Genomic DNA, 17,589 nt, shown 5'->3' with positions numbered 1-17,589 from the left:
TTCTAGCATCGAGCTCAGCCGCATGTAGAAATAATGCTCGAATGATGCTTTTTCCGCCATTCCCTGGAATGCTTGGATTTCTTGCAGCGTAGAAAAGTGCGCTCCACCCTTTCCAGTACTGATTATTGTTTTTGAAGTTTGGATTGGCGCCAAGGTTTAATAGCAGGCGCACAGCGCGGGTGCATGAATGGTCAACTGCTACTTGAAGTGGCGTTCTGCCCATGTTGTCTTGAGACTCCAATTGGACACCGGAGCCTATGAGGATGTTGATAATTCCGGGGGTAGCGTTCTTGGAAGCCGCGAGGTGCACGAGGCTCATCCCAGTTCGCGGTCCAAGATATGTGTATCAGCCCCATGCTTCAAAAGCAATGCCACTTTGGACTCCTGGTTTGAACAGACAGCCTCCCGTAATGGAGCATTTTTGTCAAACGCAACGGAACTGGCTATGGCGCCGTACTCTAGGAGCAACTTGGTGATCGCCACGTCGCTACGACCGTTTGTCGCCAAAACCAAGGGTCTTCTAGATCGGGCATCGGCCACGTCTGGCAAAGCCCCATTCTCTAGAGGGGCCTGTACAACACTGGTATGCTTCGTAGAAACTGCTTCCAGAAGAGCTGTCGACTGCGCGCGATTTGGCGATCGGAGGTTAACATTCGCACCCGCACGAAGCATATTCCGAACTCCAAGTTCGTCCCCACGACTTGCGTACCATAAAAGGGCCGATCCACCATCCAGACGTAGATTATGTTGGTAGAGCTCATTGATCAAGAGATGGTAGAACTTTTGGCTCGTTCGGAGGAAGCTGAGTAGGTCTTTTGGCGAGTTCAGATGGCTTGAAATGAGAAAAGTCATTTCCGGTGGAAGAGAGAGCAGAGACATTGGGAGATCCTTGGATAGATGGCTGACCTGTCACTCAATAGAATGAATGAAGGGATTTCTCCAATTTACTTGAGCTAAACGGACCAAAAGCTGTTGGTCGTTATGTATCAGGCGATAGAAAACCTGAAGCAGAATAAAAGGCACTTGAGAATTTAGTCGACCATGTTATATATGTAATAAGGGTCGCAGCATCTGGTCCACTAGGTGGTGTTGAGCTGTTGAGGTGTTGAAAAGGTGGCCGTAATAATCATTATCCAAATTGAACGCTTCTAATAACCCTTTCCATCAAAGTCAAGATTCGATGTTCTATGACACCTTAGTGTTATAAAGCCCGGTTAGCATCTTGCTTTCTTATACAATACCGAAGTACTATCAAATTTTTCTGGATGTCTTTGAGTATTTGCAGGCAAAGTGATAGCGAGGCTACCCGAAGACAAAGAGTAATGGTTTTTTAACTGATATGATGACCTTTTATGTGAGTGCTGGGCGTATTAGGTGACGGCGTTAAGCTGTTAATAAGGTCAACGTTGATCAGAGGCAGATTTGGGCTGTTTTCGAACTTCTGACACATAGACAGTGAGCGAAGAAGTCAAACTGCTTCGGCTGCTTTAGATTCGGGCTTCTTCTTTCTGTTGGACTGGTCAGAGACTGTATTTAATTGCGGCAACAGAAAGCCCTACATTCTCGTTAATGAAGGTTGCAGTGCTTCAACGAAAGCTCAAGTACTGTGTGGGAGATTTTGAGACCGACAGTCACTTTCAATTGTACCCGTGATTAGCTTCTTTTCAGATCACCACTCGAATCAACTATTTCCATGCTATAGCACCGCACATTATGAGTGAAATTCCTTCCCTATGCTTGCTTGCAGCCAACGCATGTTGCCATCAACGGGATTTATGTTACCTGGCGGCACAGATACGATGAAAATAACCCAAAATCCCAGATTATGATTGTTTTTCTTAGGCAGAAAGTAGATTAAAGTTTGCACCTTGCTGCAAAGCCAGTGATAGGAACCCGGGCCCAGTTCTCAGGACAACCATGTGAACCAGTTGAGCTACCAAGGGCAAGGATCTGGTTCCTCGTCGATCGCCACCCACCTCGCGAGACTGCAACGCTACTACCACATTCTGCTGGTACCCTGGTCGCACGCAGACAATGATTCCATGGATCCCGTAATTAATAACCCTTAAATTCACTCAGGCACAGGGCAATTTGTTTGTAAAACTCAGTCCGATTAATATTCCAGTTGCTCTCCCACCAAGGAGACCAATCGTCTTCTCAATTTTTCCAGGATGGCACGCCCAAGGCGTCAAAGTCGGCACCAGCGACAAGGAACGTTCCATGTACAGGTGCCAAATCTGCCGGAAGACCAGGCTTTGACAGCCAAGGATCTTCCGCGCGGCGGCCAATCGTATGAAGTGCGATCGCATCCAAGTGCCTCTATGCAGTGGAATCAGAATGATACAGCGACCAACAAACAAGGCCAGTCCGAGACTAGCACTGTTTCTTTCACAGTAAGTCGGTATGTGGCCGGAGGCACTTCGACCAGATCTTCTTGGCTATCTCATCCTGTGAGTAAGCGGTAAGAACTCACGACAAGTCTTCCCAATTTGGAAGTTGTTACTAACGCACTGCTCTCAGATTGGTAAAACAATTGATTGAATGTTGCCGAGGGAAGATCGATACCATCTTCAGTAAGTTCAAGTTACAAATTTAGGAGCGCGCCAACTAATCTATGGGCTCGAACAACAGTCCTACAAGGTCTATACTCACTTCTTGGAGTTCCAATAACAAGCATCCCTTTCCGTGCACAAAATCTTATTCTCCAAGCCATACAGCGACATCTTGAATTCGATGCATTTCAATTCGTTCACAAATGGCTTTTAGAGGAGTCTCTCATGGTTGGGTGGACATGCCCAGAGGAACTGGAGCTACACGGTCTTTTCAAATTCTTGGTCAAACATCGGGACAAGATACAGTGTAGCTCTTGCCGTCAAGCCGCTAACACCATACAAAAATGGCAAAGATTGGTTTCTGGCATCCGCCACGCTGCTGTCCACCGTCTTTCACAGGATCGCGAATCTCTCCTCCAAATGAACCGCGTCGCCATTGAATTCTCTCTCTGTATCGGCGGACTTCCAAGTGCGGAGAAGCTTCGCCGTCTCTTGAAGTTCCTGGAAGATAGACTCCCAAAGTCAGAGCGCCGTCGAGCGCAGCCAAGACGAAATTTCAAAAACCAAGCTTCTTCGTCAAGAATGCGCCTCGAAGGTCTCAAAGACCGATTTCTGTCGCTGCCGAAACACACACAGAGAGTTCTTCACCGGATTGAGGCTATGTACAATTTGGAAGTGGAACGGTTCCTGCAATGCGAATTCAGATGACATCTACTCACTGGTTCAAATTCTTGATGTTAAAATACGACGTTCTGTTGACGTGTATCTAGGGATAGACGGTGAAATGATTCGTTAAGTGGTCGAAAATACTGCGCTTGAATGCGGACCGACGATTGGAATCTCATCGTCGGTCCAAGGGACAGTATATCAAGGAGGTTAAATTTTTGGCCCAGAGGAGAAATCACAATCATCTGTTAGTGTCCCGCATAGACCGCTTGACGCCAGCACCGCTTCCGTACCGGTCTAAAAGTACACGATCGTCATCCTGGAGGTGGGACTATGTGCATCGTGTCTGTACCGCCAGAAAGCTGAGATACAGGCGAGCAGAACGTCCACTTTGGCAGCATTTCATCGGTTCGGGTGCTACATTGCGATGTCGAAGGAACAGCGGCCAACTATCTTGATAAACTAGTCCCGGTGCATGTTCCTACGTCAAAGGCGGTGATCAGCAATGAAGAGCATGAGGAATATAAGCGTAGTTATATATCTTTCCATGTATTCCGTAGAGGAAGTAGCAATCGCCCTTCTTAGGAATGACAACAATATAGAGGATGTCCCAAAGTCAAAGGACTTGAGCACGATGGTGGTGCCCTTGGAACAGGCCCGCCTACACATTTTCATCCTTGTCATGCAGAACCAGGAGGATTTCATCGGAGTGTTATGTGGCCCGGTAAATACTGCGGACAGCATATAAGGATTTACGATACTATGAGTGTTCCCGTAGGGAGACAGGACATGGTAGCAAGGGGGCTCTAGGAAAATGGAAATACGGCATTCTTGTTGGCTCAAGGTAATACGACTGCTTGGGTTTGATAGGGTCGATGGTCGAAAGCAGGGTAATCTTTGGGGTGAAGCGTACGATTTGTTTTGAACTACACCCAAGTCAGGAGGAAATTAGTTAGACAGAGACCGTGGAATCACGAGCGCAGCTGACGATCATCAGCGGAACCGCAAATCATGTCCACCACTTAGTCTGGACGACCCATGGAATCGCCTGCTCGGTGAGAGAATGCGGTGGTCATGAAGGATTCAGGCCCCGGCTACTGCCTCACTTGCTTTCTAGGTTGCTCGTGATTAAGCCCTACAGCCCAGAGAATTGGGGCAGAATCACGAGAGTTTCGACCTGTTCATGTATGGGGTATTGGAACAGACCAGCAGTATACTAGAAAGATTCTCTCTCGCTACAGTCGTAATCAAGATGTGGAGGGTAATTGAGATAAAGTTTAGGGGCCGCCGGCCCACAACCTCAACCCATTTCCGGCAGCCAATCGGTTCCTCGGTTTTAGTGCAAAAACCGGAGATATTTTTACATAAGCTCATGAGATCTGTCCATGATCGGATAAGTTTCCACAAGCTATCCGCTAGGGATATGGGACTGACGATTGAGGGGGTTGTGTCGGATTCAGAGAGTACAATCTCTACGGGAAAGCTTTATGCAGGACAGAAGACAGAGCTTCTAGAACATTCGACAGACCTGATAGACAAAGAGCAACTTGCCACTTGACAGGAGAATTATTCTCCTGTGACAGGAACCAGGAAAGCATAACCACGGATCGGGATTTAGGCTACCATTCTGTTGCCAAAATTCCGCCGATATTCCAAATACCTCACCTGCCTGGACCGTACCTCGGCCGTACCCTCTACGCAACAAAGTCCTTTTCCATCGGACACTGACGGCCGTCAAGTTTGGGCTTGTGGATCGGTCTGGACCTTTGCAAATCCTTCACTTCTTCTCCGGGCCATAAATAGAACCTCCTTGATCTAGTGTCCCATGGGTCGTCGCTGGGATCTGCATCGCAGAACCGTACCTGCGTCTGTCTAAATTCGCGCATTGTGTTTGATTGGTCTATCGGGCGCTATTTGTATCCAGAGTCTCATCAATGTGATAGTAGCGTTGCAATCTTGCGAGGGGGTGGCGATCACGCGAACCTAGCTCGTGGGCCTGGTTGCACATTTCACATGGTTGTCCTAGGCTCGGTTTCCTATGGAAACTTTCCAATAAGCTCTGGACTTTTGTTTATGCCCTCCCAAAGAAGGACAATCCTCATCCTGAGCTTGAGAGTATGTCATTATCTGTGCGGTAAGGGAGTAGAGATTCTGGTAAAAGCAACATTAGCTGGCTGCGAGTAGTCAGGAAACAAACAACATTCAGCGGCGCGGGGCCAAGGATGAAAAGGATTGATTCGAGCGAGGCCAAAGGATCCTCCAGCCAACCGCAGGTACAGTCCAGCGTTTCTGTCAGCCAGAAAAGTTCCAACCTATTATTTTGGCATCTGTTGAAGCACTTCAACCCTCATGAAAGAGACGGTGACCGTGGCTAAACGGGCAGATGTAGGGTGCCACCGCTTGAGCGATTTAATTGTAAGCTCAACAATATGTAGGAATCGCATTTTTGCGGCGTTGCTTTCTTTCAACAGTTAATGAAAGTGGTTCACCATACTCAACGCAAGATTGAGAAAAATGATCCCAGGTCGAAACTTCAGTCTATAGGCCACAAATCCTCCAAAAACCGTTTCAACGTCGTTCGACTTGCTTCAACGCCAACCAAAGGACAGTGATCTCTCTACCCTCGGCGCAATGGTTCCATGGTAGAGACTTGACCGAAAAATTATAAAAGGGGCCGAATTCCCAGCCCAAAAAACTCAGGACTTCGGTCCTCACACTTTGGTCCTCACACTTTGATGCATCATAGTGTCCCTCTCTTGCCTGCGGGCTTGAGAGTTTCCGTGACCACGGCTGTCGCTGCCACGAGCCCAGCGATGTAAGACTGTGCTCCCTCGCTGCCATGAGCCCCGCGAGTGTAGAAAGGTGCTTCGCAGGATAGGTCTGCGTGAACAATAATCCTCGCAGGGAGGTGCTGCGAAAACAAGACTACCTCGCAGGATAGGTCTGCGTCAACAACAATCCTCGCAGGGAGGCGCTGCGAAAACAAGACTACCTCGCAGGATGGGCTCTGCGTCAACAAGTGTGCTTCGCAGGATGGGCTCTGCGTGATCAAGTGTGCCTCGCAGGATGGGCTCTGCGTCAACAAGTGTGCCTCGCAGGATGGGCTCTGCGTCAACAAGTGTGCTTCGCAGGATGGGCTCTGCGTCAACAAGTGTGCTTCGCAGGATGGGCTCTGCGTCAACAAGTGTGCCTCGCAGGATGGGCTCTGCGTTACCAAGTGTGCCTCGCAGGATGGGCTCTGCGTGATCAAGTGTGCCTCGCAGGATGGGCTCTGCGTTACCAAGTGTGCTTCGCAGGATGGGCTCTGCGTCAACAAGTGTGCCTCGCAGGATAGGTCTGCGTCAACAATAATCCTCGCAGGGAGGTGCTGCGTCAACAAGACTACCTCGCAGGGGGACGCTGTGATGACAAGTGAGACCCGCAGGAGACCGCTGCGTTAACAAGTTCTCTGCAGGAGACCGCTGCATTACCAAGTTCTCCGCAGCCTAGGTCCTGCGTCAACAAAGCGCCTCGCAGGGACATCTGCGACAACAAGAGTCTCCGCAGGATGGGCTCTGCGTCAACAAGTGTGCCTCGCAGGATGGGCTCTGCGAAACCAAGTACTCCAGACCATCCGTGACCACGGCTGTCGCTGCCCCGAGCCCAGCGATGTAAGATTTGCGCTCCCTCACAGCCAATGAGCCCTGTGACTGTAAAAATGTGCTCCCTCACAGCCAATGAGCCCTGTGTATGTAAAAATGTGCTCCCTCACAGCCAATGAGCCCTGTGTATGTAAAAATGTGCTCCCTCACAGCCAATGAGCCCTGTGTATGTAAAAATGTGCTCCCTCACAGCCAATGAGCCCTGTGACTGTAAAAATGTGCTCCCTCACAGCCAATGAGCCCTGTGTATGTAAAAATGTGCTCCCTCACAGCCAATGAGCCCTGTGACTGTAAAAATGTGCTCCCTCACAGCCAATGAGCCCTGTGACTGTAAAAATGTGCTCCCTCACAGCCAATGAGCCCTGTGTATGTAAAAATGTGCTCCCTCACAGCCAATGAGCCCTGTGTATGTAAAAATGTGCTCCCTCACAGCCAATGAGCCCTGTGTATGTAAAAATGTGCTCCCTCGCTGCCCTGAGCCCCGCGAGTGTAAGAGTGTGCTCCCTCGTTGCCATGAGCCCCGCGAGTGTAAAAATGTGCTCCCTCGCTGCCCTGAGCCCTGCGAGTGTAAGAGTGTGCTCCCTCGTTGCCCTGAGCCCCGCGAGTGTAAAAATGTGCTTCGCAGGACGAGCTCTGCGTCAACAAACGTGCTTTGCAGGGGATTGCTGCGTTAACAAGCCCTCTAGCAATGTGCAGGCACCTCTTCGTGGTGTTAGAGACCAGTATTCGATATTCAACAGTATTCGAAGAAGCAAAGACCTGCCCAACCTCCTCATAGTCTGTTTCTTTTTCCGAAGGATCATCATTGGATAGATAGAATGAGCCCTAGATAGATCGTCCCAAATTCAATGGCCAAAATTATACGATAACAACGAAACTGTCATTTTTATCAAAGGGGAGGTTCCCAAATGTTCTGCGCTGATAGTTTGCGGTCCGATAGTCCTTTCGCGTAGTGAAATTGACACCCTTCATTCAGGCGTAGGGCAAACATGCTGGTGAGAATTGGTGAGAGTGTTGATGTGTTGTGTTTTGATGTGGTGATGCGCGTTGATGTATTGATGTATTGATGTGTTGATGCGTTGATGTGTTGATGTGTTGATGTTGATGTTGATGTTTGATGTTGATGTTTGATGTTGATGTTTGATGTTTGATGTTGATGTTTGATGTTGATGTTTGATGTTGATGTTTGATGTTGATGTTTGATGTTGATGTTTGATGTTGATGTTTGATGTTGATGTTTGATGTTGATGTTTGATGTTTGATGTTGATGTTGATGTTGATGTTGATGTTGATGTTGATGTTTGATGTTGATGTTTGATGTTGGTGTTGGTGTGTTGTTGCTCAGTGTTGATGTCGATGTGGTGAAATGTGTGTACCGAAACATCACTGTTGTGAACGGTCGGGCGGTGAAGGGAGGGGTGGTCAACGTCTCATGGAGGCAGCGCGGTTTCTTGCCATGTCACCCACATCATAGAAATTTCAATTCCTTTTTTTTTTTGATTCTGCAAAGCAATTTTGATCCCTGTTGGTCACGTCTTGACTACGGCCTCCAACTCAATTGAGATGATCCAATTCAAGAATTGTGCAACTCTGATCACGCAATATACTGTACACTCAAGATCAGAAATACGAAGTGTAGACCCATGCGATGTGTCTAGAAAATCTGATCATGGGTTCAAATCAAGATGCTTATGTGATAGGCTCAGTTTCTTGCGTCGCCAAAGAAATTGCTTGAGATGACTATTGCTAGTCACTCGAACCTATTCTACACTAGAATGCCTACATCATAGAGCGATTGCGAGAGTGAGAGTTTCTTTCTCTCGAGGTTAACATGTCATTGGTAGCTTTGGCTCTGGAATATCTGATCCGCTCCTTCTACATGTAGGAGCCGTCGCAACTCTGTGAATAATATCCCGCCAGTAAATTGAACCAGTCTTTCGTAGAAGTCCACTACAGCGATGAAGAAACGGTCGTTACCTTCTGTGAGGCTTATTCCCCACTACATGCGATAAATCACGCGCCGCTGCTGATATAGCATGATTAAATTCCGATCGGGGTCCAACGAGCTATCTGGAATCAGAACCGGTAAAGACACTCTCCACGATCACCGCTCAGGACCTGGTGATATCTGTACAGGGGTGTTCTAACCCACGTGTGACCCTAGCAGGCATCCGCTCCAACTGCTCCCCAAGCAAATATAACGTGAGCGCTTATTGGGCTAGACAATTCAGTATAGGCTGTACAGGATATTCAGAGGTCCTAGAACCCGAGGGCTCTTGTGATTCTGTTACAGACATCAAACCCACCTTCACGGTGAATTGCTCGAACAGTGATATGCCAGATATCGTCTTGGGCGCGGAGAAATACATCATAGATGGTCAAAGAACAGTGAGCTCAGAGACGTAGAGGAATCGGTGATTTGCTGGCAAGACCTGCTTGCGCCTCCAATTGCGATATGTTAGACGACGGTCTCAATGGACGAAGGATACTGGATAACTTGACTGACCTCCAGCTGCTCTGACATTCAAGGTGTATGGGCTTTGCACGTAGTGCTCGGGCTTGGATAGAAAAACACAGGCTTAGGAATGAAATCGCCAAGCTTCTGTCTAACAGGGAAAAGCAAACAATCCTGATAGTATGCAGCTCCGTGTATGTCCGAGTGGTTCCCGCTCGCCCGTACATGTCCAAAAGCTCAGCAACCCGGAGAGGAAGAGGAATCAAGATGACTCTATCAGACGTAGTTCTTGGGTCATGGGTCCTCTCAATCGTTTGGCCATCCGCGGTCTTGTCCGTCGATTCGAAGCTGACATGGCTATTGTTAGTTGATTTGGCTAGAAATGACGGGATTTTTGCCTCACCTTCTCCATGCAAGCAGTCTCGACTAACAACCTCACCAGTACGAAAATATGGCTCTAGCTAGACAAAGCATTGGCTTCTCCCGGTTTCTTAGCGGTTTCAGGCTCGAAAGACGCTAGATGCCATCTGAGGACAACGATGGTCACCCACCGGACGCCAGGGATCCAAGCCGCAAGTAGGCCATTCTATGAGAGGGTTCAAGTGCCGGGAGACAGACACTGCTATGCGCTCCATTGGGTCTGCATCAGGTAGGCATACCAACGCATGATCTGATGAACCAAATCGACTGGGAGAAGGTCGAGGTAGCGACTCGTCGATGCCACCAGTAGTCATGTGGAAGAAACAAAGCATAGATGGTATTGGTGTAGGGGAGGTCGAGCAGATAAGACATTTGCTCGCTTTGCATTCGGGTGATGGGAATCTGACGGCGTCTTCCTGTGGTGAGACCCGAGTCAGCAAGTGTTGATTCAGTTGGACAAGGTGTTGTGCTTTACGCCGTTCACGAAGAATCCGAGTGTATGCTTGAGACAGATAATCAACAAGATTCGTGATCATACCTGCTTACCAACTAGATCACTGCCAACTCAGTTCTGCGATGCAGTCACCAATATACCATGTTGTATCCAGGTTCGTCACACTCTCCGGCTGTCGCTTCGAGAAGTCGCGCTGGATGAACCGACAAGTTCACAACACGGCAAAGGCGCATGACGAACTCACGTGGGACAAAAATTTGTACAGTTGTATTAGGAGACAGCTTCGTGCAAACAGCGAGAGGTTGAGGCACTCCACTGTTCATGGTGTGAAGGCGGTGAGGAAGGGGAAGACGCGATGGCGCGTCGGGCCCTGGGTCTTATCTGAGTCGGCGGGAATAGGTAACTCGCCACGAGACCTTGCGCGGTTGGCGATGGGCTGGCTGCTCCTGCAATGGCATAGAGATGTCAGTGGTGTTTGTGTTTCCGGCGCAGAGTTGGCACCAATCATCGGACCCGGCGCAGCAGGAGGCGTGATATTGCACTCACCTCGTCGTGCACAACGAACGTCTGGGGCTTATGCATCCTGCTGTTTGCCCGCGGCCTTAGTTTGAAGTATTTCACATAGGACATGTTGCATGGTTTGAAGTGATAGGGCCAGAAATGGCGTGTAAGCCATGACCCTGCGCGGAGCACTGACGGAGAGCTGGTTCGGACTCGGTCTGGTGCGCTGTCAACGGTTTCCTGTCCATCGTTAGCTTGTCGATCGGCAAGGCAATGCATGACTCAGATGTTCTGAAAGACGACACGGGAAAGGGCACCGTGGCTGGTGTATATTGGATGGAATGCATGGATCTTTGTTTCGCATCGTCTTTGAAGTCAGTCTAGTCTCGGATAGGGTCGCGCTGAGACAGACTTACCTCGACCGCTCTTTTGCATCGATATATTCAGGAGCGGACAGTGGTCGGCTGCTATGGTGGACAGATGTTCGCATAGATACTTTGACTAGCTAACCCAAATCTGCTTCTTGATCGGCTGGCATGAGTGACATAATGGACCTGGCGGTCGTCGCGTCTCACAAGCACTTTCGAGCTTGTCGGTCCACGATGTAACTATAGATGTCAATACAGTGAAATTCCAGTAGGTCAAAGGGAAGAACTTATCAGGAATCGAAGACCTGCTCGACTCTGCATAGCCAAGTGATGGTAATGGAGAACAAATTGCTGGGGGCAGAGGACGTATTTATAGGTTCTCAGCTCCTGTAGCACGCGGGCTCTACTAGAGAGCAAACGTTGAACACGATGTCTATCTTAAGTGAGGCCTGTTGCAACCCATGCCTTCATTCTACCGCAACTATTAGCAGCGAAATTCGTGGTGCAATCTTAGATGCTCATCGAGAAAACATGCTAAAGTCATGTTGAAAATGAGTCAAAGTGAGTCGGTTAAGAAACGTTGGGTCACCGTTGAATCTACGGTCTTAATATTGAGGCAACGGAAGCTGTGCATTCTTTGATTTTACCAAGAGCGCTCACATTTTCATCTAAGGAAGACGGAAATTTTCTGGCCTCGCTCGAGTGTTGGTTGTCTGAGCTGTGTGTGGTTCTGTTCGTCTAGGCTGCGGAAAGCGTCAGACCACGGTCGTGCGCGGGCGCGGGTACGTACTCGACCCGTCAACCCGTTGAAGCTTGGCCGTCCTTGTTGACGAGAGTCAACTTTTGAACTTGTGATCATGGTTGAGATGGATACCTTGTTTTTTCGATTTTCTTTTTCAATCCTCTAAGTTTTACTCTATTTACTTTTGGAATTTCTGAGCTCTCAAACGAATGTGGAAAATGCGTTGTGATTGAATATATATCTTTTGGACCGTTCATCACCGGAAGCCACTAATATGAGGCACATTCACCAACCATCAACATCACGAGACTGATCACCAGCACCATCATTAAACGGACTGTTAACAGAGTGCTGAGATTGAAAAGCGATTGAAAAGCTGACTACGCTGATTAACTTCCATGGTGAAATGAGACTGAGTACCTAGCCACCGATGTCTTCTAGTCTATAAAAAGCTCCAAGAATTAGTGGACATACTATTGCCCAGATACTCGACTTTCCCCTGCGATCAAGATGGATGCCCCTAACAGTACGCCAGACCAGGAAAAAAAGGAGAACAACAGCCCACTGCATTGCCAATCGTTTCTGAAAAAGAGAATTCGCAGGAGGCTTCTGATCATGTCCCTCCACTGGTAAGTAAAGCGGCTCAGCTTCCAATGCTCTTGCTGACCGTCGCAGCTCTCTCCCTCGCAAGAGGAAGCAGAAACAAGACATAGCTTGGCGACCGAGCCCTTTCAACCTATTTTGAATGTGCTAGCAGACCTTGAACGCGACGATCCCAAGTTTGCCTTTCCAGCAGGTCGAATTGTCGGACTCTATCGACGCCTATGGGAGTCGTGCGTGTCCAAACACATCGATGGCCAGAAGCTAGAGCAGAGCAATCAGATCTTGAAGGAAGCTAGCACACACCTGACTCAAGAAAGGGACGGACTTCAGCTGCGCCACGACAAGCAGCTGTCTCGGCTGCGCTTCTTTGAGCAGGCACTGGAATCATCTCGGGGTCGATTGACTAGGATCCTCGATGACTGGGATCACCCTTGCAGACTCAATCTATCAGGGTTTTTGGACAACGCAAGAGAAGAGTGAAGGGTTGCATATTCATGATTACTTCTTCAACTTGGCAATAATATGACAACATTGTAATTGAGAGAGAATTACCGCATGGAAAGTAGCTTACATCTGGAATAGCATAGGGTTCGTGGAATGTTCTGCGAATAATCCCTCATGTTCTAGTGTCGCTTTTATTACCCCAATATATTATAAACAAAAAAACTACGGATCCAGTGACAATGTGGGCAGTGTAGCTAGCGGAGAAAGTGTCGATTAACTCGGCCGTCCCGCATTGCATCACGACAGCTACCCGAAGTAGATGTCGCCAGCTCTTCCAGACCACCAAACCTTCTCCCCGGAGACCGCTTCAGCAATCTTTGCGGAGTGTTGGCATCTTCCATTCTGCTTCGAATGGCCCCCTGGATGCAATCGTTCCTGGTTAGATCCAGAGACTTTGTCAAACTGAAGTAGTTCAGTCTGGGATTGACCACAAGTGCATCAACAATCGAGGAATGCCCGCCTTTGACCGCCAACATCAATGGATCCTCAGAACATTGATTCCTGAGGTTCACATCAATCCGATTATGGCTTAGTAGTGCCTGAACCATCTCCAATTCACCACAAGCGGCGGCAATGCAGAGAGCAGTGTCGTGAGTTGCGATCGTGCTTTCATTGATGTTAAGACGTGCGTCTTGCTGCACCAAGAGTCTTACCACATCGAGATGGCCATGTGCAACCGCTCGACAAATGGGCGGATCTATTACATCCATTCCATTGATCTCCACGCCCTGCACACTTAACAGACAAGCAACCGTGTTCATGCGTCCGTGATATGCGGCCACGGAGAATGGAGAGTGGCCTCCAACACAGAGATTCAGACTGATCCCTGGCACCGCAAGCAGCCGTCGTAGGAGCACGGTATCCAACCTGGCCGCGGCGTGGTGGAGAGATGTAGACAGCGTCTCGAAACTCCCGCGGCCTCCAACAAAATTGACGTTGATGTCTTTCTCAGCCAACAGCCTTTCGGTTATCTCGTCGCATGACGAGTAAGTCGACAGCCAAAGTGGCGTATTGCCATTTTTGTCTTTGCAGTTCACGTTGGCACGGGGGTGACTTAGGAGCAAATTGACCATTTCTAGGCGATCGCTTTGAATGGCGAGATGGAGCGGCGTGTAGCCATTCCGGTTCTGGATGTCCAAATTCAGGCCCTTTTGTCCGAGAAGCCGTTTGACAACATCTACTGACCCATAGGATACTGCATGGTGAAGAGGTAGCTCAGCCTCCTGTGATGATTGGGTACCAAGAAACACCTCGGCCAACGGATCGTTTGAAAAAATCATTTCCATTACGGGTCTATTGAAGCGACATGCCCAGTCCCATGGCGAGTGGCCCGAATCATCCTGTAGATCAGGGTCGCTGCCTCTAGAAAGTAGCAGATGCACGAGCCCTATTCGGCCTGCGAAGACTGCTAGGTGGAGCGCCGTTCGGCCGTGTTTGTGCTTGATGTCCACCTGGACGTTGGGTTGTTCTAGAACGCGCTTGACGGCCAGGTGCAACAGATTGCTGTTCTGAAATTTGATATTGTATTTCCAGATGCTGGGCTGCAGTCTAAAATCGAGGTCTTTGCATGATTTTGCGAGGGCAAATAATGCACTACCGTCCAAATATGACACAATCCACAGCAAAAGCTCGTTGGGCAGGTCTCTGATATTTGGCTGTAACGTATTAGCTCATCGGTAAACCCCGTAAGAACGAATTGAACGGACCATGATTGGACAGCGGATGGAGCAAACGAAATGTAGATAGGGGTGAGGTGAGAGATGTGAAAGTAGGATATGGGAGGCCTTTATATACTCACCTCAGCCAAATTCGTGGTCAGCTAGGAGTCTAGTCTGTCACTTGGCTGAAAGGTGCGTAGCAATCACACGGCAGCATCATAGCCTTGACAACAATGTTCAGGCGGAGTTGGAGAATCTGTGGGGTCTAGCTCCTGGGAACGCCAAAACTGTTCCTGGTAGTGTGTCAATGGCCTGGGAAACCAATCTATCTCTACGTACCCACATCTTGCATCTAGCGCCATAAGAATAAATCACAACCTATCATTCACTTCGAAATTCTATAGGCAACCCAGAATTTAACCCGGTATTTGTCGACTTTGCTGATCACCGCAGTAGTCAGTCTGTTCGCTAATGCGTGGTCACCGCGATGGATAGTCAAAAGTGCAGCTGATTGCAGCAGTGGTCTGGAATGATATCCCTTCATGCAGGCCACTGACCGGCTGTATACGGCGCATACTGCGTGTGAATGCATTCTTCCACGTACCGACTGTTTCAAGGAAGTGTTCCATGCCAGCCACGCAGCCATGTAGGTAAGGAGCCACGCGATGGCATATAAAGCTGGCGAGGGAACGCCGCAGTGATTGCCCAACACCACCACAATCCGAAGCATTTTCTGCCTTTGACGACCACCTCAATAACTACCATGCTGCCTTGGAATCCGTTTCTTGTTTGTGAGATAGAGGTCAGCCCCAATGGCGGTCCTGGCTCTTGTTGCGGGACGACGAAAAAAGGCGAGCCGTGCAAAAACTCGATCAAAGTTGAAGACACCAAGATCGGCCATCAAAAGTTGACCACTCTCGCCAGAGAGCCATTTGACTTGTCATCGTTGCAGTCCAAGCTCTGTGATGTCGCCAGAGACTTCCTCTGCGCGAGATGGCACCGACAACGGCAGGCCGACCAAGTTGGCCAGCAGTGGTATGAAGCCGCCGTCCGCAACCAGGCGCGAGTACCACATGGCTCCAGAATGGCTTCTCCGTCAGTCATTGTACACCGGAGCCAGCGTCAGATATCGTCAGCCTCCAGGCGTCGCCCTGCATCAGACAACACCCGGTCATCACCACCACCGGTGCCCCTGTCAACCAACCCCGAGCCAGTGCAGCCATTCAATCCATTTGTGACTTCCACAATGCTGCGGACGAACAGCGTTCCATGGCGTGTTTCGCCGGCCCAACCGGCTATTCTGGCGTCGGTCGCTAATATCCGGGCGGGTTTCCAAGAATTGACGCTCCAGAGTCTCGCCCCGAGTGAAGAGATCGACAGCGTCCACGTCGACAGCATCTACTGTGTGTTCTGCCAGACTGAGGATGAAGACCATGCGGACGAGAGCGTGATCTTGCACTGCGGTCAGTGCACATCGCTCTGTCATCTGTCATGCGCCGAAGAATGGTTGGAAAAGCGAGATACAGGGTTTGGCACGTCATGCTGTGTGTGGTAAGTGTGGATGACCTTATTTCTAAGACGACCAAGATACTGATGACCGCAGCCGAAACGAAGGTGCCCTAGATGCCTTGATTCGCCCTTTACCAATCACCTCGTCGGATGCCGAGACACATTCCGTCCACACGGCAAGCGATCCATCTCCCACTGGTGGGCCCCGTCGCTCAGCCAGACTAGCAGGAACTCATCTACCGCGAGAACCTTCTACTTCTGCACCGCTTCGCCGGTCGGCACGACTGAATTTCACTCAGCGTAGGTGATCACAGGTTACAGCCGAGTTTGACGGAAAATGTGAAAAGCGAGTGAATCACACGTGAGTGCACGTGACCGACACTCGGCATCGTGATCAGCAACTGTGGTTGTAGAATTGATATAGATTTTTGGAGCAAGCTTAGCAAGAAATGAGATCCTGATTGTAAAAATCCAGAGTACAAGGCGACAGTTCATTTTTGCAAGTGCTGGGGCACCACTAGACCTTAGCCAAAGATACTGGCTGCTCCACTTAATTTGACAATGACATAGCGCTAAATGTGCTGGTAGATTCAGTTCCTTATTTCATCATACCTAATGGCGTGACCAGAGACACACCGATTCATCTCAGTGGAGCCGTGTCGCGTGAAGGCGGGGATTGTTGGCAGAAAAGCCACAGGCAAGAGACTGACAAAACTCTCGTGCTTGTTAACTTACTCTGGGAACCAATATGTTGGCCCTGGGAATCTCAAAAGCATTTCTAGGAGCCATTTTTACCCTAGGAAATGCTGTTTAGCTCCTGGAGTTATTTCTAATCTCTAGGAAAGCGAGGTCTACCCCCGGCATCTTCACTTTACATTCCTGACTGAATACGAAACTCGCTCTGGGAATACATTGGCTTGACCTGGGAGCTGTGGAGCCCCTGGGAGCTTACTTTAGGGTCCTAGAGTCACTATGTTGCCTTCTGAGATCGCCGACAGCCCTCACAAAAAACCTTCACCGGACCTGCGCACAATTCTGCGTCATTCGGTCACTCCTAGAGGGCCAAATTATAGCCCCAGGAATCCAAAAAATCGCCAACAGGAACGCGGCTTTGATTCCCCGGGGTGGGGATACCAGACCCCAGAAGCTACATCGGGTTTCCTGGGGGCTATGTGGCTCCTAGAAGCTGCTTCTTTGCTCCCAGAAATGTTTCAGGAGCCCCTGGGAGTAAGATAACTCCCAGGGTCAAGAGATGAGCTCCTAGCACTGATCGAATCGTCAATAGGAGCATGAGAAGTTTCTTTATAGTAACACTGGATAGTCTTACGAGCCGCGAATAAAACCCTCGTAGTTGATTCTACGTTCACACTGGCCTACGGTTTCTAAATATTACGCATCGATAGCTTCAAATGGCTTTGACTCTGAATATTCGACATGGAGTATCAGTTATGCAACACAGATCCATCGCCGAGCGGAATTCAATAACTCATAGGATATTCGTCCTACAGGATTTCAT

This window comes from Penicillium canescens (genome assembly GCF_028828765.1).
Source record: "Penicillium canescens strain IBT 15451 chromosome Unknown utg000004l_segment0_segment0, whole genome shotgun sequence".
Taxonomy (NCBI): domain Eukaryota; kingdom Fungi; phylum Ascomycota; class Eurotiomycetes; order Eurotiales; family Aspergillaceae; genus Penicillium; species Penicillium canescens.
This window is presented reverse-complemented; position numbering follows the sequence as displayed.